We start from the raw sequence: 16,777 nt of genomic DNA on the forward strand, positions 1-16,777 counted from the left end.
CGAAATGTGATTTGCTATCAAGATAATCCGTTTTACCACTTGAGCGCTCAGCCCACCCTTCTTAAGTCAACATGTACAGAGGTCCCGTTAGAAGACATCAGATCCCATTACAGACCACTGAGGCACTGTGAGGCAGTCATCATCTCCAAGTGGCAACTCCTGTGAGTTGCAGTGTAGAAACACAAACGTCAGCACCATGTTCTTCTGCCATGTTGATTATAAGGATAGACTACAGCATGGTGATTTATGCTCATCTTTATGTCAGAACTTGTACTGTGAAGGGATTTTTGGGCACTGGCCAGCCGGGCTAGTAGAGCACAATTTCTACTAGCCCGGGTGACATTCTACTAGCCAAGGGTATTTTCTCCTGAAGTGTGTATGAAACACTGCATTATGGAAAGGGTATCAAAAGGGGTAGCATTCAAACAGTATGGAAAATTTGTTTAAAAAAATAAGTACTCAAAGACCACTTTGATAAAGAACCTACTGCCTAAATATAGTGGCAGGAAGTAACAAACTGAGGCACTGGAAACAATGGAAAAGGTAGTGTAGGAAATAGCTTTTGATCTGGAGTGACTACAAAAGCACACTGTTATATTTCTTGCCGGTTTGTCACTTATAGCACACAAAGGCATGTAAAAGTTGATAACAAAGCCCTTGGTTTAGACAGCATCTAATTCAGGCAATTAACTGCTGTAGCAGTAAAGAGGATGTCAGAATGTGAAACTGGGAATTAAGTGGCTGTAGGAGTGTGAAATGAACAGTATATCATTTGTGGGGGATGGTGATGTCAATGGGGTCAGGGAACAAAAAGGAAGCAGAAACGTATTCATTTCAAGAAGATAGATCTTTTTCATTAACAAGGCAAAGCATTTACCTCTTTTCTTTTTGTCTTGCTCAAACAGACATGCTGATCACAAATTTCTTGTCTCTAATTGTGTCTTTCAGCTTCTTTCCACATAATCGAAGAGAAGTGCATCCCTCGAAGCAACAGAATTAATGAGTTTCACTTCCACAAGCTACCAGCTTAATGCAATGTGTAATTTTCATTGGCAAACACGAGGCAATTCATCTCATTTGCATTATGCGTGCGTGTGGCGCAATATTATATATTTAAACAACCTGGACTTAGGGATAGACGTAACATAGTAAACGTAAATCCGGCTAGGTGGCTAACGCTAGCTAGGCTAAGGGTTAAGGTTAGGGTTAGGAGTTACGTTAAAGGGTTAGGGGAAGGGTTAGCTAACATGCTAAGTAGTTGCAAAGTATCTAAAAAGTAGTAAGTAGTTTGCAAAGTTGTTAAAATGCTGAAGTTGTCCGTGATGAGATTCAAACACACAACCTCTGGGTTACTAGACATTTGCCTACCCATCCAGCCCGACCAAGCACACTACTTTCGTTTTGCCTTAAGTAACCTTTTGTCTTATGTAACCATACAAAACGTAACATATCATACTTTTTTGAGAGTCCCGGATTTACCTTTCCTATGTTATGTCTCGTCTATGAGACCAGGCTGATTATAAAGAACATACATTCTGACAGTTAGGAACAAACATTATTTATGTTTTATGAAGTGTCAGCTTAAAAACAGTGCATTCGGAAATGCCTGTTTCACTTTGTCATTATGGGGTATTCTGTGTAGATTGATCAGGAAACATTTGAATTTCATCCATTTTAGAATAAGGCTGTAACGTAACACAATGTGGAAAAAGTCAAGGGGTCTGAATACTTTCCGAATGCCCTGTAAAAAGACCAGTGCTTTATGATATATTTGTACAATTGTGATAGTCTTTCAGTAGAGATGTCATCAACATCTAGCTAAGAATTTACAATCAAACTCTATTACCATGGTATAATCATCATGCTGGTATTTATTGCTTGTGGTTATCAGCATTTGTCCTTTTGACCATTTCCTGAATAATTTAGAAAGGGCAGCCCTTCATGTCGTTCATAATTGTGACTGTGACATTTCCAGTACCACTAGGCTACCAATCAAAAACTCTCAGATCCCCAAAGCACATTTCATAAAAGCTAATTATTGTTATTAGACTCTTCACGTCAGTTTTAAGTTCAAGTAGCAGGTGTAAACAACAGATTAATCGCACGGCTCCCATGACACTGTAGGTCAACATGGCCAGCCTGTCCTCTTAACAACATAGATCACTTCTGAGATTGGCATTTTGGTCAAATGTCATTTTAGAAAGAAAGAATAACTGCCAAAATGTGGCTGTTATTTTGGTGACCGGAGCCTGTAACTCTTGGGATATAGCTTGCCTGCCACCTAACATGGATGTGCAAATCAGGCAGAGACGCAGAGTGGTTTTGAATATGTGTCCTTGTTGTTACACCACATATATTAACCTTCCCTAGCAGCAGTAACATATTACAGTATCGACTGGGCTGCTCTGAGGTTTAGGGAAAACATCCATCAAAATCAGGCTCAGGGTAAAGGTTGTCATTGTTTTTTAGAAAACTTTAAATAGGCTGCTTGTTGATTCCAGTCCTGACTAGACTAATAAGAAGCAGGAAGTAAAACTCTGAAAGCTAATAAACATTTTATAGGAATATATTTATCCTTCATAAATACTGTAACTCTAGCACAACTTCATAAGCAATTCATGCATGCTGTACAAATAAGCAATAGGGGAAATATAGCTATCCACTGGGGCATGAGGACCCCACAAAATGATGCACTCTAAATGGAACCCTAATCCCTGTATAGTGCAGGGCCCAGCTCTGGTCAAAAGTAGTGCGCTACAGTATATAGGGAATATGGTACCATTTGGGACACAAACAAAGTCTCCACCATGGTTAAAACTGCTCTCTGTGGACCACTGTAATCAGACAGGAGAATACAGTCCCAATGACCCAGACCGCTGTGTTCTTCAAAATGAACTTCTGAGCCTTATAGCTTACTCTTAATAATCACCAGCCCTGCGCCATCCATCCAACCCATTTATTACAATAGCAGCCGCCCTATAGACAGGTTAGCTGACAATGTCACGAAAACAATCTGCACACTTCCTTTTGGGCAGACGGCAGTGTGTTGTCATGATTCTGTCACTTGTGTGTAGATGAAAAGGAGACCGGTTAAAGAAGGATTTTTAAACCTTGAGACAATTGGAGATATGGATTGTGTATGTGTGCCCCTGACGAATTGAGGCTGTTCCGAGGGCAAAAGGGGTGCAACTCAATATTAGGAAGGTGTTGCTAATGTGTTGTACACTGAGTGTTTTTCCCCCTATTTGTGTACGTGTCAGTTTTGTTGCTAAACAACCAACCCATCTATTTATACCCAAAGCCTTTACCTTCAATGGGGGTGGCCCCAGTCCCAATCATCGCTTGCTATTTTTTGAGATGGATAACTGTTCTGCATTGTTTTGTGTGAGAGATCCCAGTCTCTATAGATAACTGCACATTGGGATGTGAGCCCTTTACCACCATTTAGTGCACCATTAAAGCCATACTGTTTCCACCCCTTGTGCGTTTTTTATTTGGGAAGTCAGTAGAGAGGCGAACTCATTCCACCAACCTCTCTCCCAATTCTCTACATGCTTACTGGAACAGTGTGCCATACGTGTGTCACGCCCTGACCTTAGAGAGTCATTGTATTTCTCTATTTGGTTAGGTCAGGGTGTGATGTGGGGTGGGCATTCTATGTTTTGTTTTCTATGTTTCTTTATTTCTATGTTTTAGCCGGGTATGGTTCTCAATCAGGGACAGCTGTCTATCGTTGTCTCTGATTGGGAATCATACTTAGGTAGCCCTTTTTCCCTCCGTTCAGTTAACTTTGTTTGTGGCACTTAGCCCTGTAAGCGTCACGGTTGTTGCTTTGGTTTGTTGTTTTGTTGGTGACATTTTAAATAAAAAGAAAATGTAAGCTCACCACGCTGCACTTTGGTCCACTTCTTTTGATGGCCGTGAAGTAGACCAAGAGGCAGATTCTGTCCAGTAAACCAGTTGGCCAGTGTCAATATATTGATGCACCCACTGTGTAAAGGGCACTTTAAAATCACTTAGAAGGCCATCAATTCTCCAGAGCAGAGTGATATTTATAGGTCCTTGGGATTAAAAAAACAACACAGGGAGACTAAGGTACCACCGTTAAGAAGACGGATGTGTGACATTTGCAGCGAAGGACAGCTACGTTGTTGATTGGCCAAGGTAATAAAAATAAGAACATTTCTTGCTTATTTCTGCCAAATGGCACGTGAGACAGGGTGCGTCCCAAATCGCCCCCTATATAGTGCACTACTTTTGACCAGAGCCCTAAGAGTCCTGGTCAAAAGCAGTGCACTAAATAGGGAAGAGCTTGAGCTTGTTTCTGCAAAGTAACAAGGGGAGCAGATGGTGAGAGAGGGCTCTGGTAAAAGAGGGTCTCAATATAAAAACAAGCAGTGTATATGTGTAGTGCATCTAGAGTGACAAGCAGAATAACTAGTATAAATTGTACAAATTCTCTCAATGCTGGCATCCGCTCCCCTTTCCCTTCATTCACTATCAATTTGGATTGTTTTCATCCTTCAGTCATTCAAATGAGTCTTCTGCATTGTTTACTTGTTTGAACAAAGGAAGTGTCAGTCATGTCTTTCCTTACATTCACTCTGCAGTAAACAAAGCTCAGTTAGACTGACAATCGCTGTCATAAGATTTGAAAAAAGCATTTTGGGGGTTTTGTTATCACATCAAGTAGTGGCAGAGGAAAACTTGAGCATTTTAGGAAATCAGTACAATCCATTTTTATTTTAATCAGACAGCAGTAGAGCAGCACTGATGGACTTAATTCATATCAAGTCAAGGAGATATAAGGAAGCTCCTTTCCAAATGGCAGCACAGAAGTCATTTAATAGACCTCGTGAATAAATGTTTGTTATACTGAAAAGCTTTTTGTTCTTTGATGAGATGTGAAGGTGAATTAATGAAGATTATCATGCATGTTAGAGTGGCACACCTTGGGTTAAGTATGTAATAATTAAGAAGGTTAGTTAAACTGGCACACTGTATCCTAACTACATTTAGATATCTGGAATTTCAGCTGGATACCATAGTGTTTCTAGAAATTAAAAACATATTTTTTTGTAAAGATAACATTCATTCTCATTCATTCCCCCTGGGGGATGCATAAAAATGTGTGTGTTGAGTCGCATTGCAAACTGATTTGCATGGAATAAAATAGTCAATCAGGAGAGAGAAGGAGAGGTTGAAATGGGCCATTTCTTTTTCATCCCTGAAATAGATACAGTATGCAAAACAAACGGCTACAGATGCTAAACAGATGCTGCAGCTCATCTAAAGTGAATGCCAACTAACAACTTCATCCTCTTCATGCTATAGCTTTAGTGTCCAATATGAAAATAACCACCTTTTGCTTAATATAAAAGCAGGACTTCTGTGTGCGCTGAACTTTATTCAGAGCAGGATTCAGCATCTGTTGGATCAAAAAGAGAAGGATCAAAGTGTTCTGATGTCTGTGCAGTTATCTGTTCCTACAAAGCCTTCCCTTTCTGAGATGTATATTCCCCTCTGTACGAAAAACGACATCTTTTCTCAATGCACATTTCCACCCGCCTCTGAGAGGGGTGAGACCACTGCAAGCGGTGCAGTCCATGAGAAAAAAACTAAAAACAAACAACGGCACTCCCACATTTCTCAACCTGGTGATGTAAATGTTAGGCAGTAGATTAGACAGAGCCGGTACAGGGGGACTAGGTGCTATATACTGTAGGTTATGATGAAAAGGCCAACTCTATGGCCCCTGTAGTGAGGGATTCTTTGAGACTTTGTAGAATTCTAATGTTTAATGTATACATTTTTTTTACCAGGATAGTCAACTCAGTAAGAATTGCCACTGTTTTTCTGGGAATGCTGGTAAAACGTGTTAGTTTGGAAGTGTTATCATTATTATAATTACTATTATTCGTAAACCATAGGGTATTTAATCCATTATGTGTAAACCATACAGTGCTGCATACATGGTCAGATGGTACATTTCCTGGGATTATATACTGTAATGAATGCCACAGCTAGCATCTAAATTAGATGTAGACACAAAAAACCCAAGGTTCCAAACTTCAGAATGTTCTTTCTGAAAACTATTTCAGTTACCTCTTATGTTCTAAATATCAGAGTAAGAACTCGACAGACACTATTTAAGCTTAAACCAAGTTTATTCATCCCAAAGGATCGAACAGCTGAACCGACAAAAACATGGTTTCACCAGTGGTGGTATGAATCAAATAAGATTTTATTAGTCACATGGGCCGAATACAACAGGGATACTTCTGGGACAATGATGTTGATGTGAGCCATGACCAGCCTTTCAAAGCACTTCATGGCTACAGACGTGAATGCTAGGGGTCGGTAGTCATTTAGGCAGGTTACCTTGGTGTTCTTGGGCACAGGGACTGTGGTGGGTCTGCTTGTTGGTATTACAAACTCGGACAGGGAGAGGTTGAAAATGTCTGTGAAGACACCAGTTGGTCAATGCATGCTCGCAGTACACATCCTGGTAATCCGTCTGCCCCTGCAGCCTTGTGAATGTTGACCTGTTTGAAAGTCTTACATCGGCTGCAGAGAGCATGATCACACAGTTGTCCGGAACAGCTGGTGCTGTCATGCATGTTTCAGTGTTGTTTACCTCAAAGCGAGCATAGAAGTAGTTTAGCTCGTCTGGTAGGCTCGTGTCACTGGGCAGCTCTCGGCTGTGCTTCCCTTTGTAGTCTAATGGTTTGCAAGCCCTGCCAAATCTGACGAGCGTGTAAAAATTGTCTGTCCTCTGTTGCAATACTCACTACCAAGTTCCAAACTGCCTCTGGGAGCAATGTCAGCACAATAACTATTAGTCGGGAGCTTCCTGACGGGAGCTGCCTGACCATGGTTGGCCTAAAATCACCATGCGCAATGCCAAGCGTTGACTGGAGTGGTGTAAAGCTCGCCGCCATTGGACTCTGAAGCAGATCGGTTTGTCGAGATCGGTCTGGTAGAAATTGACTCGTCTGCACAGAGCCCTGACCTCAACCCCGTCAAACACTTTTGCGATGAATTGAAACGCCGACTGCGAGCCAGGCCAAATCGCCCAATATCAGTGCCTGACCTCACTAATGCTCGTGGCTAAATGGGAGCAAGTCCCCGCAGAAATGTCCCAACGTCTAGTGGAAAGCATTCACAGAAGAGGGGAGGTTGTTATAGCAGCAAAGGGGGACCAACTCCATATTAATGTCCATGATTTTGGAATGAGATGTTTGACGAGCAGGTGTCCACATACTTTTGGGCATGTAGTGTATCTTGAATATAAGCAGCTCTAGCAGTGGTTGGATGTGTGTGACTAGAGGCGTCATGCACCATGTTCTTTTCTGAGGGGGCACACCAATGTCGAAATTAAATATCTTTATAGTAAAAGATAGTGTCCTCTATTTTTTTGTCTACAAAATGGATGGATCTGAGGTTTCATCGGACTCTGGTTGGGGTATGTGTGCTTCTGTTTGTTCTGTGGGTACAGCACGGATAGAGGATGTGCTCGAAATGGCACTCTATCCCTTTTTGACAAAAGTAGTGCATTATACGGGGGATAGGGTGCCATTTGGGATGCACACAGAGTGAGGTGCAGATCCTGAGTTTTTTTTGTTTTGCATTATTCGCTGAAGGCTGAAAGGCTGAAACAACAGAGTTTCCCTGGAGACAAGGATCAACAGATGCAGTAATGTTCATTATGTAAGAATCAATAAGCTCAGGCCTCCTGATGCCCTGGTGGATTTATCGCCCTGACATGCTTTCCAAATGGTACCCTATTCCTTATATAGTGCACTACTTTTGGCCAGGGCCCTGGGTCAAAAGTAGTGCACTATAGTGGTGCATAAACGTAGTGCACAGTAAATCTAATAAATCCTTAAAGAAAAAACTATATTTTGGCATTTGTTTCGTTAGTCTATTGTTGATATAGTCCCAACATGTTTTGCATGTCAACTTGATTACTGACATGCAAAACATTTTGGGATTAAATAAACAATGGACTAATGAAACAAAAACCAGAATATAGTTTTTGGGTGGAGTTGTCCTTTAAGTGTGCTGCAGCAAGCATCTCCAACCTCTGTCTGCAGAAGACATGATGTAGATTGTCCTGTTGTGCTGCAGGAGAATGGAGGTGTTCTATATTAAATAATCCATTTGTGGAGATAAAATCTGTTTTATTAACTGGTAGTCTACAAGTTGCTTTCTTCTTCCATGTGAAGTAAGGGTAGGGCTGGGCGATATGGCCAAAATATATCACAGTATAAAAAAAGGACTGTATGACGGTCTTTGACAGTATTTCATGTTCTTTAATAATAAAAGTTCTACATTTGCTCTATGAGTAGTGCGTGACCTTAGGGTGGCAACACGTGCATGTCAATGCGTCTTTCTCAATTCTGATTGTTTTATACTTTTCAAATCAACTTTAACCCCCAAAAAATTTCAGCATTTTCATCCATTTCTGCATTTCCTGCACTCATTAGAGATCATTTCCACACTGCCACATAGGGCTGCATGATATGGGCAAACAATCTAGGCATTATTTTTAACCAAATGTTGCAATTGTGATTTGACTTGCGATTTAGAGCAAAACACTTGGGTGAACTGTTGGAATCATATAATTAGAATATAATAGTGGGCACTTTGAATACGGTGTTGTTTGAAATGACAATGAATTAAATGCCATGTAGGAGTTATTGTGATAGGGTAGGAACCAAAGTGTTGATAAGTGTTTCCTAGGGGACCCTATAATATTTGGTTACATTGAATGTTTTCTCTTAGCTACTTCATGTAGCTAACATGGTGATTCACTAGCTGATGATGCTTTGTTAGGGCCGACGGTCTCTGCGCTAGGAGAAAAGACGGCGGAAGCAAATGCTGTTTGCAGAGCGTGAATATATGTGGAGCGTGAATATAATGGCGAGGTAATCAAGGAGAATTGGAATATTGACCAAAAGAAAAGTAGTATACAGTGATGAGAATGTCCTTCCTTATATTGTAGGAGTACGTTTTGTTAATGAGGAGCAGCTGATTGGATTACCAATTTTGAATAATCCATTTGAGATATCCAAACAGGTGGAGAGAATGTTGGGTAAAGTGAAAGCGGTGAGGATCACAAGATGCGGCCATGTTTAGATTTTTTGTTCTTCTGCGGATCAGAAGGACCGTTTGTGTCCTGTGTGTCTCTTCAGAAAAGGGCACCCCCCCAAATCAAATGTTATTGGTCACATACACATGGTTAGTAGATGTTATAGTGAGTGTAGCAAAATGCTTGTGCTTTTTAAATGTTTTTATTTAACCTTTATTTAACCAGGTAGGCAAGTTGAGAACAAGTTCTCATTTACAATTGCGACCTGGCCAAGATAAAGCAAAGCAGTTTGACAGATACAACGACACAGAGTTACACATGGAGTAAAACAAACATACAGTCAATAATACAGAAGAAACAAGTCTATATATGATGTGAGCAAATGAGGTGAGATAAGGGAGGTGAAGGCAAAAAAAGCCCATGGTGGCACAATAAATACAATATAGCAAGTAAAACACTGGAATGGTAGATTTGCAGTGGAAGAATGTGCAAAGTAGAAATAAAAATAATGGGGTGCAAAGGAGCAAAATAAATAAATCAATTCAGTAGGAAAAGAGGTAGTTGTTTGGGCTAAATTATAGGTGGGCTATTATGTACAGGTGCAGTAATCTGCTCTGACAGCTGGTGCTTAAAGCTAGTGAGGGAGATAAGTGTTTCCAGTTTCAGATCTTTTTTGTAGTGCGTTCCAGTCATTGGCAGCAGAGAACTGGAAGGAGAGGCGGCCAAAGAAAGAATTGGTTTTGGGGGTGACCAGAGAGATATACCTGCTGGAGCGCGTGCTACAGGTGGGTGATGCTATGGTGACCAGCGAGCTGAGATAAGGGGGGACTTTACCTAGCAGGATCTTGTAGACATGTGACATGGAGCCAGTGGGTTTGGCGACGAGTATGAAGCGAGGGCCAGCCAACGAGAGCGTACACGTCGCAATGGTGGGTAGTATATGGGGCTTTGGTGACAAAACGGATGACACTGTGATAGACTGCATCCAATTTGTTGAGTAGGGTATTGGAGGCTATTTTGTAAATTACATCGCTGAAGTCGAGGATTGGTAGGATGGTCAGTTTTACAAGGGCAGCATGAGTGAAGGATGCTTTGTTGTGAAATAGGAAGCCAATTCTAGATTTAACTTTGGATTGGAAATGTTTGATGTGGGTCTGGAAGGAGAGTTTACAGTCTAACCAGACACCTAAGTATTTGTAGTTGTCCACGTATTCTAAGTCAGAGCCGTCCAGAGTAGTAATGTTGGACAGGCGGGCAGGTGCAGGCAGTGATCGGTTGAAGAGCATGCATTTAGTTTTACTTGTATTTAAGAGCAATTGGAGGCCACGGAAGGAGAGTTTTATGGCATTGAAGCTTGCCTGGAGGGTTGTTAACACAGTATCCAAAGAAGGGCCAGAAGTATACAGAATGGTGTCGTCTGCGTAGAGGTGGATCAGAGACTCACCAGCAGCAAGAGCGACATCATTGATGTATACAGAGAAGAGAGTCGGTCCAAGAATTGAACCCTGTGGCACCCCCATAGAGACTGCCAGAGGTCCGGACAGCAGACCCTCCGATTTGACACACTGAACTCTATCAGAGAAGTAGTTGGTGAACCAGGCGAGGCAATCATTTGAGAAAACCAAGGCTGTCGAGTCTGCCGATGAGGATGTGGTGATTGACAGAGTCGAAAGCCTTGGCCAGATCAATGAATACGGCTGCACAGTAATGTTTCTTATCGATGGCGGTTAAGATATCGTTTAGGACCTTGAGCATGGCTGAGGTGCACCCATGACCAGCTCTGAAACCAGATTGCATAGCAGAGAGGGTATGGTGAGATTCGAAATGGTCGGTAATCTGTTTGTTAACTTGGCTTTCGAAGACCTTAGAAAGGCAGAGTAGGATAGATATAGGTCTGTAGCAGTTTGGGTCAAGAGTGGCCCCCCCTTTGAAGAGGGGGATGACCGCAGATGCTTTCCAATCTTTGGGAATCTCAGACGACACAAAAGAGAGGTTGAACAGGCTAGTAATAGGGGTGGCAACAATTTCGGCAGATCATTTTAGAAAGAAAGGGTCCAGATTGTCTAGCCCCGCTGATTTGTAGGGGTCCAGATTTTGCAGCTCTTTCAGAACATTACCTGACTGGATTTGGGAGAAGGAGAAATGGGGAAGGCTTGGGTGAGTTACATTTACATTTACATTTAAGTCATTTAGCAGACGCTCTTATCCAGAGCGACTTACAAATTGGTGCATTCACCTTATGACCTCCAGTGGAACAGTAGTGCATCTAAATCTTTTCAGGGGGAGGGGGGGTGAGAGGGATTACTTTATCCTATCCTAGGTATTCCTTAAAGAGGTGGGGTTTCAGGTGTCTCCGGAAGGTGGTGATTGACTCCGCTGTCCTGGCGTCGTGAGGGAGTTTGTTCCACCATTGGGGGGCCAGAGCAGCGAACAGTTTTGACTGGGCTGAGCGGGAACTGTACTTCCTCAGTGGTAGGGAGGCGAGCAGGCCAGAGGTGGATGAACGCAGTGCCCTTGTTTGGGTGTAGGGCCTGATCAGAGCCTGGAGGTACTGAGGTGCCGTTCCCCTCACAGCTCCGTAGGCAAGCACCATGGTCTTGTAGCGGATGCGAGCTTCAACTGGAAGCCAGTGGAGGGAGCGGAGGAGCGGGGTGACGTGAGAGAACTTGGGAAGGTTGAACACCAGACGGGCTGCGGCGTTCTGGATGAGTTGTAGGGGTTTAATGGCACAGGCAGGGAGCCCAGCCAACAGCGAGTTGCAGTAATCCAGACGGAGATGACAAGTGCCTGGATTAGGACCTGCGCCGCTTCCTGTGTGAGGCAGGGTCGCACTCTGCGGATGTTGTAGAGCATGAACCTACAGGAACGGGCCACCGCCTTGATGTTAGTTGAGAACGACAGGGTGTTGTCCAGGATCACGCCAAGGTTCTTAGCGCTCTGGGAGGAGGACACAATGGAGTTGTCAACCGTGATGGCGAGATCATGGAACGGGCAGTCCTTCCCGGGAGGAAGAGCAGTTCCGTCTTGCCGAGGTTCAGCTTGAGGTGGTGATCCGTCATCCACACGGATATGTCTGCCAGACATGCAGAGATGCGATTCGCCACCTGGTCATCAGAAGGGGGAAAGGAGAAGATTAATTGTGTGTCGTCTGCATAGCAATGATAGGAGAGACCATGTGAGGTTATGACAGAGCCAAGTGACTTGGTGTATAGCGAGAATAGGAGAGGGCCTAGAACAGAGCCCTGGGGACACCAGTGGTGAGAGCACGTGGTGTGGAGACGGATTCTCGCCACGCCACCTGGTAGGAGCGACCTGTCAGGTAGGACGCAATCCCAAGCGTGGGCCGCGCCGGAGATGCCCAACTCGGAGAGGGTGGAGAGGAGGATCTGATGGTTCAGTATCGAAGGCAGCCGATAGGTCTAGAAGGATGAGAGCAGAGGAGAGAGAGAGTTAGCTTTAGCAGGAGCGCCTCCGTGATACAGAGAAGAGCAGTCTCAGTTGAATGACTAGTCTTGAAACCTGACTGATTTGGATCAAGAAGGTCATTCTGAGAGAGATAGCGGGAGAGCTGGCCAAGGACGGCACGTTCAAGAGTTTTGGAGAGAAAAGAAAGAAGGGATACTGGTCTGTAGTTGTTGACATCGGAGGGATCGAGTGTAGGTTTTTTCAGAAGGGTGCAACTCTCGCTCTCTTGAAGACGGAAGGGACGAGCCAGCGGTCAGGGATGAGTTGATGAGCGAGGTGAGGTAGGGGAGGAGGTCTCGGAAATGGTCTGGAGAAGAGAGGAGGGATAGGGTCAAGCGGGCAGGTTGTAGGGCGGCCGGCCGTCACAAGACGCGAGATTTCATCTGAGAGAGAGGGGAGAAAGAGGTCAGAGCACAGGGTAGGGCAGTGTGAGCAGAACCAGCGGTGTGTTTGACTTAGCAAACGAGATCGGATGTCGTCGACCTTCTTTTCAAAATGGTTGAGAAGTCATCTGCAGAGAGGGAGGAGGGGGGGGAGGGGAGGAGGATTCAGGAGGGAGGAGAAGGTTGCAAAGAGCTTCCTAGGTTAGAGGCAGATGCTTGGAATTTAGAGTGGTAGAAAGTGGCTTTAGCAGCAGAGAGAGAAGAGGAAAATGTAGAGAGGAGGGAGTGAAAGGATGTCAGGTCCGCAGGGAGGCGAGTTTTCCTCCATTTCCGCTCGGCTGCCCGGAGCCCTGTTCTCCGGGCAGCGGGGGGGTGTGGGGGGTGCAGTGATGTTGACCAGGGTAGGGGTAGCCAGGTGGAAAGCATGGCCAGCCGTAGATAAATGCTTATTGAAATTCTCAATTATAGTTGATTTTTCAGTGTTGACAGTGTTTCCTATCTTCAGTGCAGTGGGCAGCTGGGAGGAGGTGTTCTTATTCTCCATGGACTTCACAGTGTCCCAGAACTTTTTTGAGTTAGTTTTGCAGGAAGCAAATTTCTGCATGAAAAAGCTAGCCTTGGCTTTTCTAACTGCCTGTGTGTAATGGTTTCTAGCTTCCCTGAACAGCTGCATATCACAGGGACTGTTCGATGCAAATGCAGAATGCCATAGGATGTCTTTGTGTTGGTTAAGGGCAGTCAGGTCTGGGGAGAACCAAGGGCTATATCTGTTCCTGGTTCTACATTTCTTGAATGGGGCATGCTTATTTAAGATGGTTAGGAAGGCATTTAAAAAAAAAAACAGTCATCCTCTACTGACGGGATGAGATCAATATCCTTCCAGGATACCCCGGCCAGGTCGATTAGAAAGGCCTGCTCGCTGAAGTGTTTCAGGGAGAGTTTGACAGTGATGAGTGGAGGTCGTTTGACCGCTGACCCATTACGGATGCAGGCAGTGATCTTGGTTGAAGACAGCAGAGGTGTATTTAGAGGGCAAGTTGGTTAGGATGATATCTATGATGGTGCCCGTGTTTACGGCTTTGGGGAGGTACCTGGAAGGTTCATTGATCATTTGTGTGAGATTGGGGGCATCAAGATTAGATTGTAGGATGGCTGGGGTGTTAAGCATGTTCCAGTTTAGGTAGCCTAGCAGCACGAGCTCTGAAGATAGATGGGGAGCAATCAGTTCACATATGGTGTCCAGAGCACAGCTGGGGGCAGAGGGTGGCCTATAGCAGGCAGCAACGGTGAGAGACTTGTTTTTAGAGAGGTGGATTTTTAAAAGTAGAAGTTCAAATTGTTTGGGTACAGACATGGATAGTAGGACAGAACTCTGTAGGCTATCTTTGCAGTAGATTGCAACACCGCCCCCTTTGGCAGTTCTAACTTGTCTGAAAATGTTGTAGTTTGGGATGAGAATTTCAGAATTTTTGGTGTTCTTCCTAAGCCAGGATTCAGACACAGCTGGAACATCCGAGTTGGCAGAGTGTGCTAAAGCAGTGAATAAAACAAACTTAGGGAGGAGGCTTCTAATGTTAACATGCATGAAACCAAGGCTATTACGGTTACAGAAGTCATCAAAAGAGAGCGCCTGGGGAATAGGAGTGGAGCTAGGCACTTCAGGGCCTGGATTCACCTCTACATCACCAGAGGAAAAGAGGAGGAGTAGGATAAGGGTACGGCTAAAAGCAATGAGAATTGGTCTTCTAGAACGTCTGGAACAGATAGTAAAAGGAGGTTTCTGGGGCGATAAAATAGCTTCAAGGTATAATGTACAGACAAAGGTATGGTAGGATGTGAATACAGTGGAGGTAAACCTAGGTATTGAGTGATGATGAGAGAGATATTGTCTCTAGAAACATCCTTGAAACCAGGAGATGTCATCGCATGTGTGGGTGGTGGAACTAATAGGTTGGATAAGGTATAGTGAGCAGGACTAGAGGCTCTACAGTGAAATAAGCCAATAAACACTAACCAGAACCGCAATGGACAAGGCATATTGACATTAAGGAGAGGCATGCTTAGTCGAGTGATCAAAAGGGTCCAGTGAGTAGTGAGGTTGGTTGGGGTCACGGCGATTCAGACAGCTAGCCGGGCCATCGGTAGCAAGCTAGCATAGGATGGAGGTCTGTTTTTAGCCACCTTGTGTGTTTCCGTCGTTAGGATTAGTGGGGTTCCGTGTGGTAGAGGGGATCAATCCAATTTGCAAAAAAAATTGATATAGTTATAGAGGCCCAAGAAAAAAGGAAAACGTTCCGACAGTGCAGCAATATCTATCAAGTAATTTAACAATTCCACAACAACTACCTAATACACACATCTAATGGAATAAGAATTTGTACATATAAATATATGGATGAGCCCAACTGGCATAGACAAGATGCAATAGATGGTATAAAGTACAGTATATATGGGATGGGTAGTGCAAGGTAGGTAAACATCATTATTAAAGTGGCATTAATCAAGTGACTAGTGATCCATTTGTTAGAGTGGCCGATGTTTTTTTTCAAAGAGTGCAGTGTATAGTCAGAAAATCTGCTGTCTCAGCCACTGCCTGTCTCCAAGGGAGTACCCCAAGGCTCGATCCTAGGCCCCATGCTCTTCTCAATTTACATCATCAACATAGCTCAGGCAGTAGGAAGCTCTCTCATCCATTGATATGAAAATGATGCAGTATTATACTCAGCTGGCCCATCCTCAGATTTTGTGTTAAATGCTCTAAAACAAAGCTTTCTTAGTGTCCAACAAGCTTTCTCTACCCTTAACCTTGTTCTGAAAACCTCCAAAACAAAGGTCATGTGGTTTGGTAAGAAGAATGCCCCCTCTTCCCACAGGTGTTATTACTACCTCTGAGGGTTTAGAGCTTGAGGTAGTACCTCATACAAGTACTTGGGAGTATGGCTAGACGGTGCACTGTCTTTCTCTCAGCACATATCAAAGCTAAAGTTAAATCTAGACTTGGTTTCCTCTATCATAATCAAGGATGAACCAGACTTGTGGAGGTCTCCAATTTTTTTCTGAGGTCTTGGCTGATTTCTTTTCATTTCCCATAATGTCAAGCAAAGAGGCACTGAGTTTGAATGTAGGCCTTGAAATGCATCCACAGGTACACTTCCAATTGACTCAAATCAGAAGCTTCTAAAGTCATGACATCCCTTTCTGGAAATGTCCATGCTGTTTAAAGGCACAGTCAACTTAGTGTATGTAAACTTTTGACCCATTGGAATTGTGATAGTGAATTATAAGTGAAACAATCTGTCTGAAAACAATTTTTGGAAAAATTACCTCTGTCATGCACACCTGTCACCATTTTCTCGCGCACCTGCGCCTCACCTGGACTCCATCACCTCATTCATTATCTTCCCGATATCTGTCAGTCCCCTTGGTTCTTTCCTCAGGTGTTATTGACTCTGTGTTATTGTCAGTGCGTTGTTTGTTTCGTGTTCATTTATTTTATTTGAATTAAAACACTCACTCCCTGAACTTGCTCTCAGCTAACTCGTTACAGAATCATACCTCACCTAAGGGAAGCATCAGGGAGTTGTTTTTTGTGCCAGAGTAATGACGTTGCATCCGGGAACTGCTACAGGCTCTCATGCCTCAACCAGATCGCCAGGCTCCACTGCCTCAGCCGGCTCGTTGGGCTTCTATACCGTAGCCGGTTCGCCAAGCTCCCCTGCCTCAACCGATCTGTAAGGTTCCCCTGCCTCAGCTGGCGTGACCGGTCTGCTCCTGATCCCCGAGTTCCTGATGCTCCTGTTTGTCCCCTTTGATGGCTTACTGCTGTTGGAGCCGC

The 16,777-nt window shown here is 43.8% G+C and overlaps 1 protein-coding gene across 1 annotated transcript in view; it reads right to left on the reverse strand.

Moving 5' to 3' along the window:
- The window catches only part of LOC115140261 (zinc finger matrin-type protein 4-like), a 205,631-nt gene that overhangs the window by 49,271 nt on the left and 139,583 nt on the right, over nt 1-16,777 (reverse strand). The gene's annotated exons all lie outside the window — the stretch shown is intronic.

This window comes from Oncorhynchus nerka, linkage group LG13 (genome assembly GCF_034236695.1).
Source record: "Oncorhynchus nerka isolate Pitt River linkage group LG13, Oner_Uvic_2.0, whole genome shotgun sequence".
Taxonomy (NCBI): Eukaryota; Metazoa; Chordata; class Actinopteri; order Salmoniformes; family Salmonidae; genus Oncorhynchus; species Oncorhynchus nerka.